This window comes from Stenella coeruleoalba, assembly GCF_951394435.1.
Source record: "Stenella coeruleoalba genome assembly, chromosome: 1".
Taxonomy (NCBI): Eukaryota; Metazoa; Chordata; class Mammalia; order Artiodactyla; family Delphinidae; genus Stenella; species Stenella coeruleoalba.
In genome coordinates, this window is record NC_137169.1 from 172,281,565 (window position 1) to 172,308,290 (window position 26,726).

Genomic DNA, 26,726 nt, shown 5'->3' on the forward strand with positions numbered 1-26,726 from the left:
CCAGAGCTTGTATCTTTAACCACCATACTATTCTGCTCACAGACAAAACAGGCAAACAAGCAATGTGAATAGGATGAAGAAAAAAAAGTCCTTAGTTACCATTCAAGGAAAGAGTCTAAGCTTAATGCCATAAACTTTGAAAAGAGGCATCTAAAAAAATAAGAAATAAATAAAAAGGATTGAGAATATCTATTAATCCTATTCCCACTTATCAGAAACAATATTGAATTAACATTTTGAGTCAAACAAATCCAGAAAATTACTAACACCAACCCCCCCAAAAATAAATTGGAGATCAGTGAAATAAAGGAGCGCATTGGCAATGTCAGGAGGAGTTAATACTCCAGACTTTACCATTTTCCAGGGCTTCATGAAGAATGGAAAAATGAACAAAAGCCTGAGAGAATCTGTCCAAAAATAAAATATACTCCCAACTAGTTCGATTGCTCTTTGTTATAGAATATTTAACGTAATCTCAGATCAAAGTACAGAGCTCAGGTCTTCCAATAAAGACTGCATGTAGCTCCCATCTCAATATGTAGCCTATACTACATACTGAATGGAAGAGAAACAAATCTCAGATAAGGTGGAAAGTGTCCAGAAGAATTTACCTGCATCAGAGCAAACTGAAGTTCAGTCCACATTAAAAATGAGCGACATAAAAATGAAACACATAGCAATGGCAAACACACACACACACACACAAACACACACACGCACACACACACAGAGGATGAAACAATGAAAAAAGAATATGCAGAGTTAAGAAAACTAATTGAGCACGAAAACCACACCACTGGCGTAGGGGGTCTACAAACTATGATCCCTGGGACACATCCAGCACACCAGTTTTAAAAAAAAATTTTACTGGCACACAGGTACATCCATTCATTTATGTATTATCTGTGGTTGCTTCTGCATTGCAACAGCAAAGCTGAGCAGTTGCAACAAAAACCATATGGCCAAAAAGCCCCAAATGTTTACCAAAGGGCCTGTTACAGAAAAAGTTTGCCAATACCTGCGTGAGAAAATTGATACATTATAAACAAGCTGGCCCTCCTGTCCTGGGCTCTACACCACCTCTGTGCTGCTGTTTTCTGGTTACACCCTGAAATTGAATGTGCACTAGTGTAAATGCTATATGAGCTGATAGGTCACACTTTGAACCACATTATTACATGCCTTGAAAAATGTACACTTCTCACCCTCAACATAAGCCAAGCATCTTTGATAATATACAGTTATAACTGCTAACATTTACTTAGCACCATATGCTAGGTACTATTGTGCTTTTATAAGAATACAGAAAAAATGGCAAAAGTGGTATATAAATAAATAAATTTTAGGCAATATTACCTCAGTCGAAAATACTTCCCTGTTGTATAATAATTCTCCTTTGTAGATCAATCTAAACATGAAACAATGAGGAAGGAGAAAAATCAGGCTCAAAGTTTACAACACTTTATTCTACTTCTATAAACATGTTTTATTGGAAGCATCTTTGTAGTAAACATTTTAGAGATTTATTTACTTTATTAATTTTCGGAAAAAATATCACGCTGCAACCCTGATTACTGAGGATGTATAATTCTTTCAAAAGGTTACAAAGTACAGTGCAGAATTATACGCTACCACTTTAACCTTGGCTAGGAATACATAGAAAACGCATTTTATTCTTACTGGCCGTTGAATTGCATTTTATAATTTTGAGGAAAATATCCCACTGGATTAGCTTGCTACCAACTCCTCAAACCCCAAATGAAACTTCCACAGTTCCCTTGGGTGTTTCTTATTATTGAGCAGATGTTAAGTTTACTTATTTGAAAATAATTATAAAGTCTTATATAAAAAGTAAGTTTTGGGGCTTCCCTGGTGGCGCAGTGGTTGAGAGTCCGCCTGCCGATGCTGGGGATACGGGTTCGTACCCCGGTCCGGGAAGATTCCACATGCCGCGGAGCGGCTGGGCCCGTGAGCCATGGCCGCTGAGCCTGCGCGTCCGGAGCCTGTGCTCCTCAACGGGAGAGGCCACAACAGTGAGAGGCCCGCGTACCGAAAGTAAGTTTTGTCCAGAAATAAAGTTTCTCAAAATGTACATACCTCGGGGCTTCCCTGGTGGCGCGGTGGTTGAGAATTTGCCTGCTAATTCGGGGGACACGGGTCCGAGCCCTGGTCTGGGAGGATCCCACATGCCGCGGAGCAAGTAGGCCCGTGAGCCCCAACTACTGAGCCTGCGCGTCTGGAGCCTGTGCTCCGCAACAAGAAAGGCCGCGATAGTGAGGAGCCCGCGCACCGCGATGAAGAGTGGCCCCCGCTCGCCGCAACTAGAGAAAGCCCTCGCACAGAAACGAAGACCCAACGCAGCCAAAAATAAATAAATAATTTTTTAAAAAATGTACATACCTCATTGTAATATTGTCACATGTTGTATATACTCTAGGACCACTACATTTCAATTTTAATTATATTCAAGCAGCCAAGACATGTCAGGACATACTTAGATATCGTTAGTTCATCAAACATTTTAACATCTGTGCTTCAAATATTTATCCAACCTAAACCATGCTCTGCAGGCACTATGCAAGGTTCTGAAAACACTAATGAATAAGCCCCAGGATTTTTGGAATTTAAAGTCATGATTACAGATGAGCTCTTCCAAGATGGGTATGTAAAACAGGTGTGGGAAAAAAGTTTCTTCTCATCTGCAAACTCTGATCATTTGATTGTTGCCTGAAGCATTTTTGAGAATTCTAAGATAGCATCGGGGATCAGAGAAAACTGCCCAAATCAAATAGCAATGTCTGCTATGGGCATGCATGATTTGGTTCCTATTTATAACCAAATCATAATTTCTTATAGTACTAAAAGGAAAAAGGACTAAGTATGGAATATTGGATATCAATATTTAAGGAACAGGTGAAGAAAGGGGAGAGGCAGCAGAAAACTTTTCAATGGCAACATCATAGAAGCTAAAAAGAAGAGAAGGTCCAGGAGGAAGTAGACAATAGTGTCAAATATCATATTCCTTGAGAAAGGAAATGTGGCAAATTGTAATTCATTGGAGACTTTCCTGCAAGCAGTTTCAGCAGAATGGTGGAGAAGAAACTTAAGCACAGAGACTAAGGAAATAAGGAAGTGGATACAATCTACATTTTTCTAGAAATCTAAGATTCCTCACACTTCACACTGCTCCCTAATATATAATAATGCATATTTGCTTCTGGGATTATTTCTTTGTATATTTATAAACACACTTATAAAAGGAAAACTAGTGAAGTAGTGAAGACCTGGAGCTTCACTGCTTGGGTTCAAATCCCAGCTCTCTGTTGCTCTCTGTATGCATAACTCTGAGCAAGTTACACAACTTCTCTGAGATTCTTTCCTTATCTGCCAAGTGGAGAATGCTAATGTGACTAAACACACATGATCTTAGAACAGTGTCCAGCACCTCATAAACGTCCAGCAACTACTAGCAATTTTAATTTTCATTGTAGAGAATACAGAGGAAAAAGTAAACGGTCATCTCCCCATGGTGTTCACTACTAACTGCTTGGGGTATGTCCTCCTAGGGCATCAAATGTGTGGTTTTAACCAAGAGAGCAGTACTGCAACAGAAATGTGAATGCTACATTAGCAATGACTTGGTTCAACAAAACCTAAGTGTACACTCCACCAATAGTTCTTCTAAGGAAATCTGCTTCAAAACTCTAGTTTCTATATTACTTGCTGGTTTTTCAGTAATGAGAAAGACACAAGATGATATAGTTACTTTAGAATTCATGGATCAAATGTATTCGGAATTCACACACTGTCATTATGAATTCAATACTCAAGACAAGCATTCTGGGTGAACAGCCAGACTGTGGGGCTGGGTTTCTCTTTAATTTTATATATTACATATGTATATAATATGTTATAAATTAGCCTTCTATATATTCTATTTCTGGTCGTTGACAGGAAAGCTGTTGCTTAGCCACCAGTCTTTTCTGCTTGTCTGATGCTTAAAATGGAAAGTTGTGCGAAGCAGAGGCAAATCATTGTGTCCATTAGGAGTGATGAGTTACTTGTTTTAACAACTAAGTTGGCTACCAACTTAGTTTATGGTTCTCTGTGTGGAACAGATAAAATATGAGACAGAAGCTCTATCATGGTATTTACTAATTATTTTTAAGGAACAGATTAATTCACAAGATGTAAATTAGTATATAAAAACGGAATAATTCAAGGATATTAAAAAATTACCTAAGTTTTGAAGTATATGGTTAAATTTTCAGATAGAAAATATTTACATCTTAGAATGAAAAGGGAGAACGCTAAAACCCATATGCTGAATTCTCAAGTTGTAGCCAACAAAAAACTACGTTTGTACCCTGTAAAACTTTGAAACATGATTTTACATAGATTTGCTTTGTCCATTTAGGTTTTAAACAAAGCTTATTCGCTAGGGAAAGAGAGGTTAGGTCCTATGGTGGTAAGAGATTCTGTGGCAGTGAGAGTCCCTTGGATGCTGCTAACAAAAAGTGACCTGGCCAAGTGAAGCTAAAGCGTATTTATTGGAGCAAAGGGTTTGGTGGTGCTGATGGTGTGCTCAGAACTGATGTGGTATTGCAGGGCAGGGCTTGGAAACAGGCTGGAAAACTTCCTGTGGTCAGAGCCATTGCTGTTTCCTTGTGTCACTCAAGTTTCAAAAACCCATGGGAAAGCAACTGTCTGGCTGATTCTTCATGTGCCTGCCCCTTGGCTGGGGTGAGCGGAGGGGCCAGGAAGGATCTGGTCTTCTCAACTTCCATGGAGGCACGCATCCGGATTTATAGGATGGTCACTGCTCAGTGAGCTTTTGCACAAGAGGAAATCTGGGTGCTACTCGGAAGAAAGAAATGGGTACTGGAGACGTATATATGGATACACACACACATACACAGTATAAGACTTACAGTAAGTCTCTTGGGTCTTCACGAAACTCGTCTGTGACATAATTGCTTCTTTCTTCTCATGTTCCTTACCTCTAAAGTGGATATAGAAATAATCAACTTCATGTATTTACTAGGTAATGTAAAATTTATTGTTTAGTTGGTGATATCTAGATCATTTTAGGAAGGTAATATGTAAGTACAGTTATAATTTATAAAACAGTGGTGTTCGCATATATTTATATGCAATTTACATGGAGTTAATTTTTATAATTTGAAGCTTTATTCATCTTTTTTTTCATCTTTATAAAATCCCTGAACATCAAGGAAGAAATCTATATAATCACAAAGATTAAAAAAAAAAATTAAAGCAAAGTCATTGAGTCTAACTTTTTATATAGTGTGGAAGCAAGACCACAAGACAATAAGCCTAATCATTCCTTTTACGTAACTGGATTTTTGTTGCTGTTGTTGTTGTTGTTTTAGCGGTACGCGGGCCTCTCACTGTTGGGGCCTCTCCCGTTGCGGAGCACAGGCTCTGGACGCGCAGGCTCAGCGGCCGTGGCTCACGGGCCCAGCCGCTCCGCGGGAAATGGGATCCTCCCAGACCGGGGCCCGAACCCATGTCCCCTGCATCGGCAGGCGGACTCCCAACCACTGCGCCACCAGGGAAGCCCTATGTAACTGGACTTTTGACTCAAAGAAAAAGCTCATTAGATGTTGAAAGAGTTTGCACATATTTCTATGGTAACATATCTTGGCTTCGATTTACTTGACTGTCAACATATTCTTTGTCCTTTAACCTAAAAAAGTCTCTGTTACAATTTTAATCTGCCACTGGGACTATTTTATTAGTGGCCAGTGAAAATAAATGGCCAAGCTCCCCAAATCTTCCCTCTGTGTTAGCTCCTGAAACAAAGGTCAAAATAACAGTCTTAAACGAGATAGAAGTTTCTTTCTTTCTCACAGAATAGTCAAGCTTAAGTAGACTGCGGCAGACTTAGCAGTTTCATGCTGCAAGGGACTAGGTTTTTCTATCTAGCTGCTCCGCCACCCTCAACGTGAAGTTTCCAACTAGTGGTCTAATATGACTGCTCCTGCAGCAGCTACTGCCATGTCTGCATTCCAACCAGTGGGAAGTTGAGGAGGGTAGAGGGGAGGGCGTACATCCCTTCAGCTTACTTATCATTGGCCAAAAACTTGTCACATGGCCACACCTAGCTGCAAGAAAAGTGGGAAACATAGCTCTTAGGTGGGTGGCTGAGTTCTATTGTTATAGAAGGGTAGAGTGGAAGTTTTCTGTCATGCCATCTCATTAACAAACTCATTACTGTCTTGTGCTAAAACAGAAAATGTGTATATTGAAAAATAACAATAGCAACCCAAATGTCTATCCAAAGAAACAAACCCTGGAGCAAATTAAATAATACTATAAAATGATGAATAAATTCTTATAATGTACATTATCTACATATAAATCAAACTGTTGTCTTTCAAACTATCAGGTTAATATATATTGTACTAAAAAAGTAATTAACCTACTAGCACCCCAGAGTTCTAATATCCTCAGAAGGTGGGTGATTAAGGGCAACTTTAAGTGTAGTTCTCCCACATTTAGACTCATACCATTGGCATGTTGCTGAAATCCTATACAAGTTTTCCCAATGATCCTCAGAAAAATATATGGTCTTATATCAAAACCCTTAAAAATATACATTACCTTTGACTCAGGAATTTTACTTTTGGGAGTTTGTTCTAAAGAGAGGATGCAGAAAAAGATTCATCTATAAGGATACTTATTGCAAATTTTTTTGTTGTAGAGAAAGATTAGAAATAACCTAAATGTCCCAAAAAAGGGAAGCGTGTACATAAATTGTTATATCCATACAAGAGAATAGCGTACTGCCTTCAAAAATGATAGATGCAGAAATTTATTTATTGACATGGAAAGTTGCTCACAATATATTGTTAAATGAAATATGAAGATTAGAAAACAGTATGTACAGTGTTATCCAAAGTTTATAAATTAAAACTAAAATATTCTTTAAGAAGGCACACCAAAATATGAAAAGTGGTTAGGTGTTTCTGGGTGGTGGTATTAGAGGTCATTGTTATTTTATTCTTTTTGCTTCTCTGTAGTTTTGAAATTAGAAAAAAAAAAGAACACATATCATTTGTATAATCACAGGTTTTTGTTTGTTTTGTTTTGTTTTTTTAACATAGGAAGAAATTAAAAGCTGTGCTCTCTTAACTCCCAGCCAGATTCAGAATGGCGCTGGAAGGGGCTTCCTTGGCGGCGCAGTGGTTAAGAACCCACCTGCCAATGCAGGGGACATGGGTTTGAGCCCTGGGCCGGGAAGTTCCCACATGCCGTGGAGCAACTAAGACCGTGAGCCACAACTACTGAAGCCCGCGTGCCACAACTACTGAAGCCTGCACACCTAGAGCCCGTGCTCCGCAACAAGAGAAGCCACCGCAATGAGAAGCCCGCGCACCGCAATGAACCCCCACTTGCCACAACTAGAGAAAGCCCGTGCTCAGCAATGAAGACCCAACACAACCAAAAATATAAATAAATAAGTTATTTAAAAAAAGAAAAAAGAAAGAAAGGGACGGGAAGACAGAGATTCTCCTAGCCTGACTTCTGACTTCTAAGGAGGCTCTTACTCTGGAAACAGTCCTTCCCCAAAGCCTCTTTGAAAGTTTCATCACCGCAGCAGCAGTCACATCTCCCACACACAGGGCCAGATTTTAGATGACCTTAAAGACTAACAGCATGGTTTTATTCTGTAAGTAATGGGAGAGGCTGTAAGTTTTTAAGCAATGATAAAGGATAAGGATGTATTTCTTCCTTCAATCCATCTCAAGATTTTCTATATTAAAAGATGCTTGGAAAACCATTGTGGAATGAATACAAGAATGACCAGATGGATAAGATAATAAAGAGAAGAGAAACTTTTGTGATGCCCTAGAATGCAGATCTGTGGAAGTAAATTGACAGGATATGGCGAAAGATTGGGTGGAAGAGAGGTGGTGTCCAAGATAACCCTGGATTTTGGGCTCAGGGACGAGGAATGAATGACCAAGAGAAATTGGAAGTTGGAAGGATTAGCTTTTAGTTTTGAAAAGTAATGTTACTGTTTAGATGTTGGTTGTCCATGAATAAGGAGACATCTAACATGTAGGTGGAAACAAGAGTTTGGAAATCCAGAAACAGGACAGATATATTTATAGAGAATTAAGAATTATGGGGCTTCCCTGGTGGCGCAGTGGTTGAGAGTCCGCCTGCCGATGCAGAGGACACGGGTTTGTGCCCCGGTCCAGGAGGATCCCACATGCCGCGGAGCGGCTGGGCCCGTGAGCCATGGCCGCTGAGCCTGCGCGTCCGGAGCCTGTGCTCCGCAACGGGAGAGGCCATAACAGTGACAGGCCCGCGTACCGAAAAAAACAAACAAAAAGAAGGATTATGCCGTAGCCTGGTTGAAATTTGGGGGCGGATGCTTAGGAAGAAGGATTAAGAGGATTAAAGTGACCTGCATTTAGGAGGAAGGAGCACGAAAGGGAGGTGGGGAAGCAAAGGGAGAGATTGGCTGTGAGGAGGAAACTTCTGCTCCTCCCTCATATGCTGGAGATGGCTCCCCTCAGGTGATTCCATAGCATCTTATACAGACTCTATTGCCAAACTCTTCCATAGTGAATTTAAAATAAAGTACTAATGGGAAAAATTTCAAACATATCCAAAAAACTGAAAATAATATAAAGAGTACAATGTACCCATCACCCACTGTATCAGTCAGTGTTCAAAAAGTTAAGTGTAACTACTAGGACATGTGTGAATATGTGTGTGTGTGTCTAAATATACATATATGTGTGTATGCTTGTACATATACAATTGTGCCTTTGTGGAACTTGGTTTAATAGTCGCTGTAAGGCTGTTGCCCTTGAATCGATTGATGGAATTTGAAGTGCACAGGGCAGGCAGTCAGGAGGGGAAGATGAGTATAAAGTGGGAGACAGGAAGAACATGCTGGAGTTGGCAACTTCGAGGACAGACTGAAACTCATCTTGCCTTAGACCCTGGTTTGTGGCTGTCTTACAGAAGTCAGGCCCTTCATCACAGAGCTAGGCACACGTACCTTGCTGTGGAGTTGGAGAGGCTGAAGCAAGTTCCAGAAGTAGGTGGAGCAGTTTCAGGTCTGTCTCATGCCAATCTGGTGAACCAACAGATAAAGACAATATGCATGGTTATAAAAATGGCTGCAGGGCTTCCCTGGTGGCGCAGTGGTTGAGAGTCCGCCTGCCGATGCGGGGGACACGGGTTCGTGCCCCGGTCTGGGAAGATCCCACATGCCGCGGAGCGGCTGGGCCCGTGAGCCATGGCCGCTGAGCCTGCACTTCGGGAACCTGTGCTCCGCAGCGGGAGGGGCCACAACAGTGAGAGGCCCGCGTACCGCTAAAAAAAAAAAAAAAAAAAATGGCTGCAGCTTTACTTCCAGTCCCCAAATTCCAAACAAGAAGGTCTCTTATGGCCCACCCTAACCGGAAATATAGAGGGAATAGAATTCTGGGAAATGTAGCTAAGCCTAGCCAAGTCATCACACTGCAAAGCAATCATACCTAATTTCAACCATTTCTATCCCATGGCAAGACTTGTTTCATCTATTCCTCCACCCACTTCCTGTCCCCCACTTTTTTTTTTGGAAAAATATCCTAAGCAGCATATCATTTTATCTTCTAACCATGTTGTACTTTAAAAGTGGAGGAGATTTTTGTGTCATTCTGTGAGCTTCTTGAGAAAAGAATCCTTACCTTATTTAACTTGCACCTCATATATATAGGTATCTTACAAATCCTTGTTGACCTAATGCTGTATGATTTTTATGCAAATGAGTAGAAGACTAGAAACAGCGGACATTGTAAGGCACTCTTTGTCCCGGGGAGCTGGGTTCAAGAGTTGCCACCTCCCTAAAGTCATTTTCGAGTCCTTTCTCTCTCTTGCTTCTAGGTAGAAATACCCACTCCTTCTTTGTGCCCCACTGGCATATTGTGTGTATACTTCTACCACTGTACCCATACATTTTATTTTTAATTTATTTACATGTCTTTCCCCTTCCATTAGCTATTTTTAATGAGAGAAGTGAGCGATTTGACCTTTCTGGGCTTTACCTTTTTGAACTATCAAAAGTACAACTAAGAAGATTGGACTCCCACACCAAGATTCCTGTGAAAATTTCTCCTGAAGAGAAAGAGTTGGATTCTTCTGTTTTTCTTTTTCTACTGCCTTGGGTTCATAACAATGAGTTATATATAATTTTCCATTATACCCATGTCTTCAAGTGCATGGTCTAATATACACAGGGGGTTAGAAATTCTCATCAGGACAATGGAGGTGCCACTTTTCTTACAAGAGTTACTAAAGGATTATGAGTCATACCCTTCACGTAGGTTATTAGTCGGGACTCTTGACTACAGGAGACAGAATCTGACTTGAAGCAGAGTAGGCAAAAATGGCAACCATATAAGCTCATATAATGAAACTGCCAGAAAGGCAGGAACCACAGAGTGTGGAAGTCTCCTACTTGGGACAAATGTTCAGAGGGTGTTTGGGGAGCTGCAAAGAATCTGGCTGTGGACTGTAGGCATGATTTAAAGTCATATTTTGGAGGCCCTTGAATGCCAGGCTAAAATAAAACCTATACTTTCTCTTGCTGAAACCAACGGGAGCATCAGATGAGTCCATAGAAGAAACATTTTGATCTCTAGAAATGTCTAACTGCAGAGCTCTAATACAGAGAAGAAAGCACGGCAGAATCCACAGGAGAAAAAAGTGTCAGTTGCACTGTTTCTGTCAACATGCACAAAAGACATATAAAAAGTTGATAAAGGGGCTTCCCTGGTGGCGCAGTGGTTGAGAGTCCGCCTGCCGATTCAGGGGATACGGGTTCGTGCCCGGGTCCGGGAGGATCCCACATGCCGCAGAGTAGCTGGGCCCGTGAGCCATGGCCGCTGAGCCTGCGCGTCCGGAGCCTGTGCTCCGCAACGGGAGAGGCCACAACAGTGAGAGTCCCGCGTACAGAAAAAAAAAAAAAAAAAAAGTTGATAAAAACATTGAGGTGGGAAAAGTGACATGAATGTAATTTTTAAAGCATTGGATAACGTAAGTTAGTGGTTCTTAAAATGTGAGCTTGGCACCAGCAGCACCAGCATCACCTGGGCATTTGCTAATAGTTCAAAATCTTGGATCCCACTCCAGACTTACTGAATCAGAAACTCTGGGAGTGGGCGCCAGCACTCTGTGGTTTAACAAACCTCCCAGGTGATTCTGATAAATGATTGAGCACTACCACGTGGTAGGCCAAAAATATCACCCAAAGATATTCTTGTTCTAATCCCTGGAACCCAGAAGAGCAGGAGAAACATGACCACGAGGCAGAGATTCAAGTGATGCAGCCTTGAGCCAGGGAGTGCTGACAACTACACAGAAGCTGGAAGAGGCAAGGAATGGATTCTCCCTCAGAACCGGTGGAAGGAGTGCAGGGTGGCCTGGCTGATACCTTGATTTCAGCCCAATGAAACTGATTTCAAACATCTGTTCCCTGCAACTGTTGTTTTAAGTCGTCAAGTTTGTGGTAATTTGTTAGAGCTGCCACAGGAAACTAATATACACTGAAATAAAGAAGAATTATAGGCTAAAGTACCAAAAAATTCATTAGATTCTTATAATAAAAAAAAGCCTGCTATTATTTAACAGCTCTAAAAATAGTCTTTTGTGCTAAGTAAAATTTGCCACATCTAAAAGCATTTTCCTAACATAGTTTACCATTGAGTGTAATCATTTTCACAATATTAGCATCAAAGGTGGCTTTTATATACCTTGATTTTCCTATGATAGCTAATCCTGCAGGAAATGAAACAAATTATCTTGGGTAGAAGAGAAAAAATGAGAGATATTTTGCTTATAGCTAAGATTTGCATAGGTTAGAGAGCTGTCATACATCTTCCTTTATGGATAAGAAAATGTTCTTGGAAAATAATAGTGGCGTTTATTTATAGGAAAATGCTTCATAATAAATATGAGAAGACTTTTAATCGATAATCTATGCTACTTGCTAAAATATTCAAGCTCTTTTTAAGATACCTGGGACATCTTAATAGTCATAATAATTTATTTGTCTTGTGCACAGTGCTTCTCAGATCACTTTCATATGTATATATTCCCATTTAATCCTTACAACTGCTATGTGAGCTGAGCAGGGTAGGTGTTTTTATTTTTCTTATTTTAAAGATTTAAAAAATGATGCTTAGAAAAGTTAAATGACTGGCCCAAGGTTACAAAAAAGGTAGATATTGGATTTGAGATTAGAAACTACCCAAATCTGCTGTACGACGTCATTTCCAGGGATCCAAGTTTTCTTAGCTGCCCTCAAGAAGGTGTATTAGTGTGTGTGGTTAATTATGCTATGGATAATTGCACTGGGGTTCAGAGGTCCTGTGATCTGTTTCATTCAACCCAGTAGGCAGTTGCTGAGCATCTATCGCATGTCTTGAACTGTGCTAGTCAATGTGGGGAACACAAAGAAAGGGCCAGACACAGTCCTTGCACTCAAGAGAATTTACGTCTCTATTAGGGAGGAAATGTCTACGTAAATGCAATGAGTAAGGAGAAGAAAAGAATAAGATCAAATGCCACAATCTGGGTGACTTCATACAAAAAAAACTTGGAAGAATAGATCTGGTTCAGAGCATTCTAGGTGGCAAAGGGTGTGTGTGGCGGTGTGCCGTGCAGAGAGAATGAACCAGAGAGTAGAGGCTGAAGCAGCCTGTGAAACCCACGGGGAGAAAGGGATCACCTGAGCTACCAGAAGCACCATGGATGTGTCCTGAGGAATAGAAGCTGGGCTTCTTGGTGCCACCTGGTTTCAGACAGTTAAACAGCAGTGAGAATCTTTAATATTTCTAGTGAACACTGTACCCTAGAAAAGTAAGGGAGAAGCAGTACTCATATGTTAAAAACAAAAAACAAAAAACCCACAACTTGAAAATCCTCCCATTCTCTCCAATTTTTCTGTTCCAGTCCTGTGGACACAGCTCCTGAGAACTTACAGCTCTGTCTGTGCAAGTGTTTTCTGACAGTCATAGGTGTGTGTGTGTGTGCGCGCGCGTGTGCTCATCTATGAGTGTAGGTGTGTGTAAATGTACTATATGAACACCTGGCATAAAGTTCCTCTTAGGAAAAGGGGTGTGTTTGTTTAGGAAAATATTTTGAGAGTATAAGGTGAGGATACTGTTTGCAAGGAAACAGGGAAATCAAAGCAACATTTACATGATAAAGTGGCAGGAATTTGGGAGAGGGGCTTAGCTGGAGAAATAGGGGAGGGCAGAGCCAGAGGAGGCCAGTGCTTGAGGAAAGGACAATGGGTAAGAAATTTCTGGGGCCACAGGATGGAGGAAGGGCTTTTAAGAACAGGGATATTTAATTTTTCCTTTTTTTTTTTGTAAATAAGTTCATTTGTTTTATTATTTATTTATTTATTATTTTATTTTATTGTTTTGGTCACGCCACACGGCATGTGGAATCTTAGTTCCTGGACCAGAGATCAAACCTGTGCCCCCTGCAGTGGAAGTGTGAAGTATTAACCACTGGACCGCCGGGGAAGTCCCTGTAACATTTTTTTAGCTTCCACATATAAGTGATATCATATGATATTTGTCTTTCTCTGTCTGACTTACTTCACTTAGTATGATCATCTCCGAGTCCATCCACATTGCTGCAAATGTCATTATTTCACCCTTTTTAATGGCTGAGTAACATTCTATTGTATATATGTACCACATCTTCTTATATTTGGTGCTTCCAGGTAAATTTTCTCCATTGCCTTGACTCTTCCATAAAAGTAGTTAACACCCAGAGTCTTGAGTCAGGGGTGTTTGGGGAAGTACATAAAATGAGTGCAGAGAGCAGGGCTATGTCCAACAAGGGGCAACAGCAAGGGTAGCTTTCATGCACTGGCAAGATGATCCCAGACCAAACTAAGAGCCGCAGGTGACAAAGAAAAATCTAGGTACATTGTCTTCCTTCCCCCCCAATCCCTGGAGAAAAAGCGAAGGATATTGAGTTTTCCGTTTCATGTAGCCTGGGGGTCTAGCCAATTTCATTTGAATAATCTAGGACACGGTAACCCCTGCATGTATCTGGGTTACACCAGCTTGTGGTCAGTCACTTACAGTGACGTTTTAGTCTCGGCTTCGCTGGGCTCCTCTGTCACCACAGAAAGGCCTTTCTGTTTGCTGAAAATCGCCAGCTCCTGGAGGGAGGAGGTGGTAGAGTTAGATTGGCTGAGGGTAGAGTCTCCAGAGAGTGACTCAGGTTTGGCTTCTCCTGGCTCCAGAGCTTATTTTCTGTTTACCAGGGGATTAATCATGGTTTCCAAATTGGTCTGCCAAGACGCCAGCAGGACTGATTTAAAAAAAAAAAAAAAAGCAGAGGTGCTGGGTTTGGGATTTTTCCATGCCCTGGTCAGTGATTTTCAGCAGGAAAAGGAAGGGATATGATTCCTTGTTTATAGCCTCACAATAAATTATGGCGCTCCCTGTAACTAATCTGATTCTGAACACTTGTCCTTGTATAAACACACCAGATTTATAGCAGCTGGGGTGAGATGCCTCAATTCTTTCTTTTCTGGTCAGCAGAAGAGTGAATTCAGTGTTTGATTAACCAGATTTGGTGGGCATTTGATTTAATTCAATCTAACAACTATTTAATGTGTAACCGACATGCGCTAGGCTACAGAAACCTAAATGTGATATTTACAAGGAAATCAGGAAGGGTTTGGAAATATGTAGTAAACAAACAAATAGATAAATATTTTTAGTCCTTAAAACAGAGGTTTGAGCCTTTTTACTGGATTCATTACAACACTGTTAGGATATACATTACCCAATATATTCATATACAAGCAATAAATCAACACGCTATCTTCCTGAGCCTGACAGTGATACCATGGAGAAGTCTTTTTAGAAGCTGAAGCAGTAATGGTTTTGCTGTCATTTGTTGGGTTGTTTACCATAGGAGATGGTTTGATTATTTTGCATTGTAAATATTGATACTTCCACAGATCCCCAGACAGCTCATATTTCCTCAGGGAGGGCAAAGAAGCTCTTGAAAACATCACAGATCATTTTAAAATGGAGAACTTGTTTTTCAATTAGGTGGAATTACTTTAAGTAATTTGTGATACTTTAGAGTTTAATATACGGGTATTTACCCTTATATTGATAAGAATAGTCTCTAGCTTGGGAAAGTTGTATTAATCGCACAAAAAGATTTATTTTGTGAAGCAGATTGGTAAAAAAGAAACATGTGACAGGTCTGTTATGGTATTTTTTGCTCTATCCATCTTTCTTTTAAAGTATCGATAGTAGAACAATTAGAATAGAGAAACAGCTTACCATATTTTAACATAGTTGTCTTTAGGTCCTGGTTAATTTTCATCCCTTCAACTGTTTGCTCTACATAAATCTGCATTTACAACACATAGGAACTAGCATTATTATGATATATTTTGTGATTAGAAGATAGATACATGATAGATACATACATACATACATACATAGGCAGGCAGAGAGACGGACAGACAACAATGAAACATTCTTCCCAACTTAGTCTCCAAACCCAGTGGTGCCTGAAATCCCACTTACTCTAGATAGTGTTAGGCATAGTCTGCTTCAGCAGTGTTTTGTTCCTGTGCTTCAGAGAGTGATGATGCTACCTCGAGGAACATCAATGATCAGGAAGTATGGCATGTTCAAGGGGCATGTTTTCAACTTTTCTGACACTTTTTTTTTTCTGTGGCATTAATCTGGCACTTAAAATTATTGGGAAGGAATGGCAGTACCCCAAAGTCCATTCAGTGTTCCCCACTGATGACACAGAGAAGAAAGAGCAACAATGATGACTATTCAAATAATCATTCTCAGATTCTCTTCTGGATCTGGCTTAGGCTTGGAGAGATCAAACACACAGAACAAGTGAGTACAAAATGGGCACTCAAACTTGAACTTCTGAATCTGGGGTTGAGAGTTAAGAGTCCAGGTTCTAACTACTCTGTGGACTTCCTGAACCGTGGGCCTCCATGATACCTAAGTAAAGTGAAGGTGGGATTACATCAAAGTTAGGAGGCTTCTATGATGCATTCCTTAGAAGCTGTAAACTGAGGTGTTTTAATCAGGTGGTTTGGAAAAAAAGCTTCTAGAGTTGCCTGCTATAGGGGCAGTGTCCTTGGGGGCAATAGTGCGACAAGATTATTCACCTAAGGCAAAACCTTCTAAAAAGTCATTTTGAAATTTACAGTTGGAAAAAGTTTTAGAGGTCATCTGATTTACCTCCTTACCTGCTATATAAATTCCTCTACAGCATCTCTTAAGTTTTATTATCCACTTTCTGCCTACACACCTGCAATGACATGGAATGCACTTAAATACACATTTACGTAGTAACCTTTCTAGGACTTTTTACATAGCCCCGCACTTATCTATAATCTTCTAGGAACATTCCCTTCAACATGGTAGCCAAGTAACCGTTTATTTCTAGCTATAATTATTTGAGATTCCTCTATTTTTATACAAAAGTGCTCTGTTGGGTACTATAGAGAGAGTATAGGATTGAGTGATACAGACTAGAATCCTGGGTTAGCTTTTTTTGTTTTTTTTTTTTTGCGGTATGCGGACCTCTCACTGTTGTGGCCTCTCCCGCTGCGGAGCACAGGCTCCGGACGCGCAGGCTCAGCGGCCATGGCTCACAGGCCCAGCCGCTCCATGGCATGTGGGATCTTCCCAGACCGGGGCACGAACCTGTGTCCCCTGCATCGGCAGGCAGACTCTCAACCACTGCACCACCAAGGAAGCCCCTGGGTTAGCCTTAAGGATATTTCAGTCTAATGGAGGAATGTAAACACAACACACACACACACACACACACACACACACACACACACACACACACTGCCTGGGAAGAATAATCAGGGAACTTTCAGCAAAGAGATTGTTTGTGAGCTTGGCCTTAAGTTGTGAGTAGAATTTGGAAAGACTTTTCCAGAATGGCCTAGAATTTAAGCAAAGTTCTACCACATGGGAAAATAATTCAATAAGATTCAGGTCTCTTGCTTAAGGACCCTACTTCCCAGAAGGCAACAGTGGGGAACTTTCCATTAAAGGACTTGCTTTGGGAATTTAGATTATTGCACTCTTTGATTTTTCAAAGATGATGTTAGTAGTTCTCTGTTTCAACAGAACATTCCTACTAAACCATATTTCCTGTCCCTGGAGTAATCTTATACTGAACAGAAGAAAGGAAGTAAATAGAGTTCCAGAAAGCAATCTTAAACCATACCCACTTTGAAAAAAATATCCAAAGGAGATATTGTTAAAGGTACTTTTATTCAGAACATTTTAAAAAGGAATGAGCAAAAAGGCAAGCAACCCAGATTTTGTCATATAGAACACAAATGCTCTCTAAGAGGGAAAACCTTGGCATACGGGAACAGCAGAGGTCTGAGGTCTGAGATTTTTTGATTTGCATTTCCTGGTAGTGCCATACGCGTCACTCCCTGCCTGAATGTAAGCTCTCTTGTTCCTCTCCCCCTACCCTGGGCTCGACCAGACCCAGATCTGCTCTGTCTCTCCAGGTTTGCTTACCACGCACAGAGGAGGCATATAGTCCAGTGGCTAAACCACAGGATAGAATGCAGCCTCTTCCACCACTGACTCACAAGATGACAGGGCCAGCTCACTTCCCCTTCTGATGTTTCTGTTCCTTTGTGTACAGTGGAGCCCTGGCAATCCTCAGCACCTTTCTTCATTCCACAGAAATAAACAAGTATATTTGCGAGTGTGCTTTGAGACAGGGATCAAAAGAGATTAGTTCTTGTTCCCTGCAGGCAAAGCACAGAATCACTTTCCCTCCTATTACTGTTGCACCAACAATACCCATGGGATATTTCATCAGGGATAAATAGCGGCTTTTTTCAACGTTGGCTTGTTTATTACAGGGTAAGAACAAAATCTTGGGCTAACCAAGTTACATCACCACGTTGACTCACTTCCTTACCTTCCTCCTAGCTGCTAGAGCACCAGGGTCAGTTGCTTATTTTACCTTCCCTTGGTGTTTCATCCTTGCATTTAGTGCACAGGATGGATTCTTATTCTTCTGCAGATACAGAGGTGCATTGCTTTATGCTACAGGCTGCCTATAGGATGAGTTTTGTGGATATCAAATATTTGTAAACAAATCAAAATTCTCCCCCAACTGAAATCATTATCTCAGAAGAGTTTTTTGTTTTGAGTTGATTTCTCAGCGTGATAAAGTGGAAAGAGCATCAACATAAGAAATAGAAGATTAAGCTTCCTATTCTGGCTACGCCCCTGATTTGCCATGTGACTTTGGGCAAATGCCACTCTGAAGTCCCACTAGTCTATGCCCTGGCCATGTGGGGCCTCAATTTTGTCATCTCTAATATTTTGGATTCAGATTAGATGATGTTTATGGTCCAATTATGGAATTCTTTAAACAATCCCAGTAATCCATGATACCATTACTTTAAATACCTTATTTTTAGCCTTTCCTTAAGGAATTTGTAGTAATAATTATCAACTCTTGAGGATTAATGTGAAAGATGAACATATGAAGGTTAAACAGCAGTAATACATTTTATAAGCAGGTTTCCAATTTATAATTATAACTGGTCTTTTCTAGCAAAGTATTTGACTATATATTTTCAGCAGTTTGATAAATATTCTACACATTCTGGACCTACCCTGCCTAGCTTTCGAGTCCTGAGACACACTTCTTAGTGAGTTTTACACCTGTGGCTTTAGATATCATCTGTTGTTTTTTTTTTTAATTTTCAGATTTTTAAAAAAATTTTATTTATTTTTTGTCTGCGTTGGGTCTTCGTTGCTGCGCACAGGCTTTCTCTAGTTGCAGTGAGCGGGGGCTACTCTTCGTTGCGGTGCGTGGGCTTCTCATTGCGGTGGCTTCTCTTGTTGCGGAGCACAGGCTCCAGGCACTCAGGCTTCAGTAGTTGCAGCACACGGGCTCAGTAGCTGCGGCACACAGGCCCTAGAGTGCGCAGGCTTCAGTAGTTGTGGCACACGGGCTTAGTTGCTCCGTGGCATGTGGGATCTTCCCGGGCCAGGGTTCGAACCCGTGTTCCCTGCATTGGCAGGTGGATTCTTAACCACTGTGCCACCAGGGAAGTCCTGATACCACCTACTGTTGACTTCAATGAATTTATATATTTATCCCAGACTTCTCTCCTAAACCCCAGACTCATATTCTGCAGTCTGTGACATCTCCATTTGGATTTCTAGTAGATGTCTCAAACTCAGCAGGTCCAACATGGAATGCCTGATCTCCACTGCCTTCCAAACTGCTTCCCCCATTGTTCTCCCCATCTCCGTGCAGCGCAACTCAGACCTTCCACTTGCTCACGCCAGAAGCTTGGTTGTCATCCTCACTGCCTCTCTTGCTCTCACCATCCACTTAATGCCACCTAATTGGTCTCCCTGCTTTCTGTCCTCATTCTTTAATGACTCATTTCCCAAACAACAGCCAGAGTGATCCCTTTAAAAATGAAGTCAGGGCTTCCCTGGTGGCGCAGTGGTTGACAGTCCGCCTGCCGGTGCAAGGGACACAGGTTCGTGCCCCGGTCCGGGAAGATCCCATATGCCGCGGAGCGGCTGGGCCCGTGAGCCATGGCAGCTGAGCCTGCGCGTCCGGAGCCTGTGCTCCGCAACGGGAAAGGCCACAACGGTGAGCGGCCCGCGTACCGCAAAAAAAAAAAAAAAAAATGAAGTCAGAAATTATGTCTGACCAAACCTCCGTAATTGGTCTGAGTTAGTAATTGATTCCTGATCACTCAGAGCGCAAGCCAAAACTCAGGGCCCTTGTAACCTTGTCATTTTTATCTCTGCTCCTCTCCCTTTTGCTCACTCTGCCCTTGCCACATTGATCTTGCTCTCCTGGGTCTTGCCAAACATGCTCATTCCTGAGGCCTTTGCATTTGCTATTCCCTGTCCTACAATGTTCTTGCGGTAGATATCCACATGACTCATTCCCTGCCTCCTTCTGGTTTTTGTTCATATGTCATATTCCTACTGCGTTCTTCCCTGAACAGCTTCCTGCCCTCCTATGCCCCGCCCCTGGTATTCCCTATCATCTTTCTCTTCTTTTTCTCTATAACTTTTATCATCTAATACAGGGTTTCTTGACTTTGGCATGATTGACATTTGGGGATATTTCTTTGTTTGGAGGGATTGCCCTGGGCAGTGCAGGATGTTGCTACCTTCTACACTCTAAATACTAAAAACCCACCTCCTCCTCCCCAGTGTGACAACCAAAAATAGCTCCAGACACTGCCAAATGTCCCCTGAGGGCCAAAGTCATCCCCTAGTACCATGATCTAATATGTGTTTTACCTATTTATTTGTTTATTGTTCCTCTCTTCCCCACCACCAGAATACAACCTCCAGGAGAACAGGAATTTTTTGTCTCTATCATTCACTGCTGTAGTGCGAGCACCCAGAACAGAGCCTGGTGCATAGTAAGTGCTCAAGAAATATTTAATGAGTGAATAAATGAAATGGACTCCTACCTTTGTTCCTCTGAGCTCATTACGCTCTAGTCACACAGGCCTTTCTTCTGCCTCTTGTACATCCTGAGCTCATTCTCACCTTTCTGCCTCTTTCTTTTAGCCCCCGCTCCTGTAAAGTTCTAACCACAGGTCATCACATGGCAGATCCCAGCTTTTCACTCAGGTCACTACTTAAATGTCACTTGTTCGAAGAGGGCTTCCTCCCTGATCACACTATCCAATACGGCCCTCCCTGCCTGCCAGAGTTACTCTCTATCGTTTACTCTGATTTCGTTTCTTCATTACATCCGTCTCTGACATGAGCTTATTTGTTTCCATGGCGAGTTTCTGTCTTGCCCTCTTAAACGAATGTTCTCTGAGCGCTTGACATTATATGTTTATTTATCATGGCAACCCCACAGTCTAGAACAGTTCCAGGCCCAAGTTTGTGTACTGATTGAACAAATAAGCCTACCTCCTAGTCGATTTCAGAGTGGCAGAGATTTCAATGGTTAGGAATTAAAGGTTGTGTCTGTCAAGGTTCGGTTGCAAAGAAGAGAGTCCACTTTAGCTAGTTCAAGCTGAAAGGGCTTAATTACAGCATTAATTGTGTGGCTCACAGAATCATTGAGAAGGCTGAAGAAACAGCCTCCACACTGAGCTCTCATGGACCACTTTGAAAGCCACACATTGACTGTCCCACCAAGGGAGAGAATGCTCTTCAATCAGGAAACCTCTAGCTGAACCCGAAGCTGAGGTTCCAGCTGCTGGCTCTGAGACCAGACCACCGCCGTCAGGATCAGGAAGCTAGCATGAGAAGGAGGTCAGCACTCTTCAGGAGCTGTCAAGACCAGAAAACCACCCCCAGGAAAACCAGATACCACCATGCCAGTGTTGGCCGGCAAACAAGAGCAAAACAGCGAAGCTTGCCCTCCAGCGAGCTTGATCTTCCAGCTCTCGTGGCAGTACTTCTGATTAATGGAACAAATTCAAATGAAAACAGTGGGGGCTTCCCTGGTGGCGCAGTGGTTGAGAGTCCGCCTGCCGATACAGGGGACACGGGTTTGTGCCCCGGTCCGGGAAGATCCCACATGCCGCGGAGCGGCTGGGCCCGTGATCCATGGCCGCTGAGCCTGCGCGTCCAGAGCCTGTGCTCCGCAACGGGAGAGGCCACAACAGTTGGAGGCCCGCGTACCGCCAAAAAAAAAAAAAAAAAAAAACATGGCTTCTGGGAAGTCTGGGAAGATGTGGCTTTTAGCTTTCCAGTCTCTGCAGCACAGGCAGGCATATTGGAAGGAGATTAGAATGAATGTGGAGGGCCAGTTTACCATATGCAAGTGTGGTGGTAAGACAGGATGGAGAGATAAGAGATTAAAAAAAAAACCAAATGAATCTTCAACTTCATATCTGCAAGGCAAAAGGTTTGCCCCAAATACAAGTCAAGTAGTCAAGAGTCTCTTATACACAGTACTGATGGGTAGCATTCATACAATTTCAGGAAATGATTACGTTTTCTCAGAGATGCAACAGCATATGATGAATAGTTGTCACCATTCCTAAAGATCAGTCCCAGCAAACTAAGCTCAATAAAGCCATGATCTGAGCTCTCCTGCAGAGTGGAACTGTTTATACCCTATAGCCCTACAAGAAAAGTGTAAGATCCGTCAGCCTGAGCACCGTTTTTCATAGCTGGCCATGTACATTTATTTCCAACTTAGGGCAGTGTTCAAACTCAAGTCTTTGGAAAGGCTTAAATTGGACAGAATCTCAGATTTGTACTGGTAAGAAAGAAATTCATTACTAGATTTCATTTTTATTATTTGAAATCTATGAAAGGTTATTTATTTGAATGAATCTATTTTCATAAAATATACTGTCTACACTTACATCAGGTCACATAATGCAGTGTGTATATGTATTTTACTTAATTCATTTTTTGCAAGGATAAAATTCAGTCTTTTTATTCTTAACCTTATATTTGCATGCTTTTCAATATTTAAAAAGTTCATTGCAATTATAGATGCTGTTGGTTTATCTGTTTTACACACTTAAAATCTAACTTTAAATAGAATCAATATGAAATAATCGGGGAGCCCCTGCTCAACTAAAAATATAGAGATAGAGAAAAACAAAATTTTAGAATGTACTTTTAAGAATGCGATTTTATCAAATTTAGGAAATGCAAAACTCTCTACAACTTTTAAATTCTTCCTTTTAAGTACTTCATGCTTAAAATAGCTTAAGGATTTCTTCCATTCTTTCTCTCCAATATCCTTTGCAAAGGACTTTTTAAATAGCTACTCTTTTTTGAGTACCTTCTGTGTGCTGGACCCGGAACATTCTCTCTTTTAAGCCTCATAGCTTCCCTATGAGGTATAGGTATTCTCTGAAGCTCAGAGAAATTGCTCGTAAGAGGCAGAGCTGGGGTTAGAAATTGGGATTTGACCTCAAGTCCTCTCAACTTCAGAGCTTACTCTTTCTCCTGTAACATTTAGTTATTCACTCACTCATTCATTCATTTATTCAGTTAACGCTACTCAAGGACTCCCTATGGGCTAGGCGTGTACTGTTTTCTGGAATTAAAATAATGAGTCCAAAAAAAGGGCACCATCCCTGCCTGTATGGAGCTGAGAATCTCTACATCCTCCAGCTGGTTGCTTATTCAGGATTTACAGATGAGGATTAACTTCCTGCAAACACAGACAAGAATGTGAAGATTGCCATTTTTTTTAAAAATGTCGGAGATGGCCATTTTATAAATATTCCCATGTGAGAGAATATTAAAATTGACTACCTGCCCTAGGTTACATGTGTTTGCTTAGCGTCCTTGATGACTTCAAGATTAATGAAGCCCAGAAGTTAATTAGAGAGGCTGAAACTCAAGAAATCCCTGGTGAGGAAAATAAGGGTTATCTGATTTTTACATAAGGCAGAAGCAATGACAGAAATTGAGCTCCTGTCAGGAAGGATCAAGCATTTAAGACATAGTTTAATAATGTTTTGGGATGCTAGTAGTTTTGGCACATTGGCCAACACTGCCAAATTCCTGAGTCAAGGTACTAACCAGCCATCCACTATAAATGACAGAACCCGTTATGTGTACTAGGACTTCAATGCCTGGAGGGGCCAGTGGGCTGTGTACCAGGTGTGGAGGGTCAGGTCTATTAACAAATAGGAATATTCTTCACTTCCACACCCAAAAATATGTTTTCTCCTATTGGTAGATCTTTCATTTTTTGCCCCTTCTGATAGAGATATAGATATAGGAACTATTTCACTTTCCACTTTACCATAGGAAAAACAACAGCCTGAGGGCATTGATGAGTATCTGGTGTTCAGCCTCACTCTGGGGGAGTCCTATGGAGTGGCAGGGCCTGTGGGACCCTGGAAATAACATGCCTTGTCTATTGGGGCAGCAGTTATTCCGCTCCTGCTGATTGTTGCTGTGAAAGAGGGCCCAGTAGTGCCAGATATTTCATTTTTTAAAGAGAAGCCAGAAATCAGGATTTTTCCGTGAAATCATCTGATATTTAAATCTTGACAACTAATTCAAAAATTTAAAAAAAAAGAACAAAAGGGCTTCCCTGGTGGCGCAGTGGTTGGGAGTCCGCCTGCCGATGCAGGGGGCGCGGGTTCGTGCCCCGGTCCGGGAGGATCCCGCGTGCCGCGGAGCGGCTGGGCCCATGAGCCATGGCCGCTGGGCCTGCGCGTCCGGAGCCTGTGCTCCGCGGCCACGGTGATGAGAGGCCCGTGTACCACAAAAACAAAACAAAACAAACAAACAAAAAAAAAAAACAAAAAGAACAAAAAACTCTTGCATCAACATTTTTAATAGGGTGATCAATCATCCTTGGTTGGTCCAGGACCAAGGTGTTTCCTAGGGCATGGGTCTTTCAGTGCTAAAACAGAGAGAGTCCCGGGAAAACTGAGATGGTTGGCCCTTCTAGAATGTGAAGGATAAGGGAAATATCTCTATAAGCCACAGAAAGTCTGTAGGTGGTCAGTTTGTAACCACTGATGATTAGGACAGCAAACTAGAATAGGATTCACAATGTCACATTTTCAAAGGAGGGGGAAGATATTTGATGAACAGAGAATGACTATGTATATCCAATTACTCACTTCTGCTCTCCCCACAGTCCACATCTGATGGCCACAGTCAGGTTAGAAACTACTGTAGTAAACTGATTGCAGTGCTATAGTGTTCTTTTTTTTCAACTGCTTATCCAAAATTTGTTCAACCAAGGAACATACTTAGAGAGAGGGAGATCCAGAGGGTAAAAGAAAAGGCTGACTTCTCTGAAAAGATACAAATAATCAAAGAAAATGTTGGAAGTGTATTGGGAAGTATCTTGGGCCAGACTATTTTTATTCTACCTAAATTTTATAACTAAAAATAAAGGTTAATTTGTCACAAGTTTTTCTTAAAAAATTTTTGTTTTGATTTACAGAATATTATTATGGGAAAGCAACTTTAACACCATGTAGTCCAGGGCTTCCAATATAAAGTTGGGGAAATTGAGGCCCAGTACCCCATAGCTAGTTAGTGGCAGAATGGTTCAACCTGCACCTGTTTGGAATGGCGTAGATGGGTGTCAATGACGTGATAAGGGAAGGCAGCACGGCTCCTCTAAGATCCAGTTCTAGCAATTAAGAAAGTTTTATGGCAAAAAGAAAAATAACCATTAAAATCTAAAAACGACAGAAGTTATTTCAAACTCTGACTTTTGTTTATGAAATTAAAAGATAATGAATCACTAAATGCTCATATTGTTGAAACTCAACGCAAATTGCATAAAATGAAGGACAGTAAAATGGAAAAAGGATTCTCTATCAGGGCTTCCCTGGTGGCGCAGTGGTTGAGAGTCCGCCTGCCGACGCAGGGGACACGGGTTCGTGCCCCGGTTTAGGAGGATCCCACATGCCGTGGAGCGGCTGGGCCCGTGAGCCATGGCCGCTGGGCCTGTGCGTCCGGAGCCTGTGCTCCACAACAGGAGAGGCCACAGCAGTGAGAGGCCCGCATACCACAAAAAGAATTCTCTATCAAAAAGACTACTATATTGTATCTGGGCCATTTCGTGTGCACAGTATACATTTCAAACTAAAAACCTATGATTTGCAAAACAGACAAGGAAGTTTTAAAAAAGTCTTTCCAACCATCCTTATATACTGGCATAGTTTAGTTTCATTAAGTTCTAAATGCATCACTTCATCACAAAAGAATTCTCTTTGAAGTCAGAGAATGAACTCTGTGGTGAGGATATGCCCCCAGGCCCATATGAGCAAGTAGAAACAAGGCTGATCTTTATCTTATTACATGGGCATGCTGCCCCAGCCAAAGAACTTACTGGTCTTATTTACAGTCACAAAGAGGTATCATTAGGGTCCAAAGATTCACAAATTCCTTGCTTGAATAAGTAGAATCCCCCTCCTTTCTTTTTGAGACAATATGAAATACACAGTTCATCTCTGACACTTGTTTGTATTAATTCCTAGGAATCTCACAGAGTAGAATACAGACAATGGCCCAGTAGCTTGAATGTCACACCAAAAGACCACAAGGCCAGTGTTTCTTGCAGACTCTAAGAAGCTCCTACAGCCCGGAGGTCAGTGGTCACAATGTCTTTATTGTGGGTAGAGTGCATGTAGCTGTAGCCCACTTAAGCATAAGCTTGGTGAATAGTTCAAGGTCAGATGATCCTGGTCAGAGTGACAGGCCAACACTTGATGAGTTTATGGTTCATGACCAGACCCACAGCTGGCCCAACACTTACCACTCCCCTCCTGATTAGATCCAGGAATGCAGTGAGAAGGGAGGGGTATGTTAATTCTTGATAACCATTTGGAGGTTGACGATATAGGAAGAGGAATCAACAAAACACAATTATAAAACATTGTTTTGGTGTTCAGGCCAGACTCCCTTCCAGGATAAATCTCTAAGGGGGTGATCTAGGCACTCTATTTCAGAGGCACGTCCTAGGAGTGTTGCTGCTGTGTGTGTGTGTGTGTGTGTGTGTGTGTGTGTGTGTGTGTGTGTGTGTGTGTGTTTAAGCTTAAAAAAAAATATTTATTATCATACATAATTTCTGAGGGTCAGGAATCTGGAAGTGGCTTAGCTGGGTGGTTTTCTCCTATGGTCTCTCATTAGCTTGCAGTCAAAGTGTCTGCCAGGACTGCAGTCACCTTAAGG

At 41.5% G+C, this 26,726-nt stretch overlaps 1 protein-coding gene across 7 annotated transcripts in view; it reads right to left on the reverse strand.

Moving 5' to 3' along the window:
- The window catches only part of HMCN1 (hemicentin 1), an 883,583-nt gene that overhangs the window by 841,431 nt on the left and 15,426 nt on the right, over positions 1-26,726 (reverse strand). For 3 of the 7 annotated variants that reach the window (XM_079903116.1, XM_079903111.1, XM_079903112.1), the window contains exons 3-5: positions 9,044-9,118; positions 4,932-5,002; positions 1,357-1,408 (exon numbers count right to left, since the gene is read on the reverse strand). The gene's annotated coding sequence lies outside the window, so the exon portion shown is untranslated. Of the gene's footprint in view, positions 1-1,356; positions 1,409-2,097; positions 2,209-4,931; positions 5,041-9,043; positions 9,119-26,726 lie in introns of those variants that run through there. The other 4 variants (XM_079903113.1, XM_079903114.1, XM_079903100.1 and 1 more) reach the window with 4 other exon arrangements.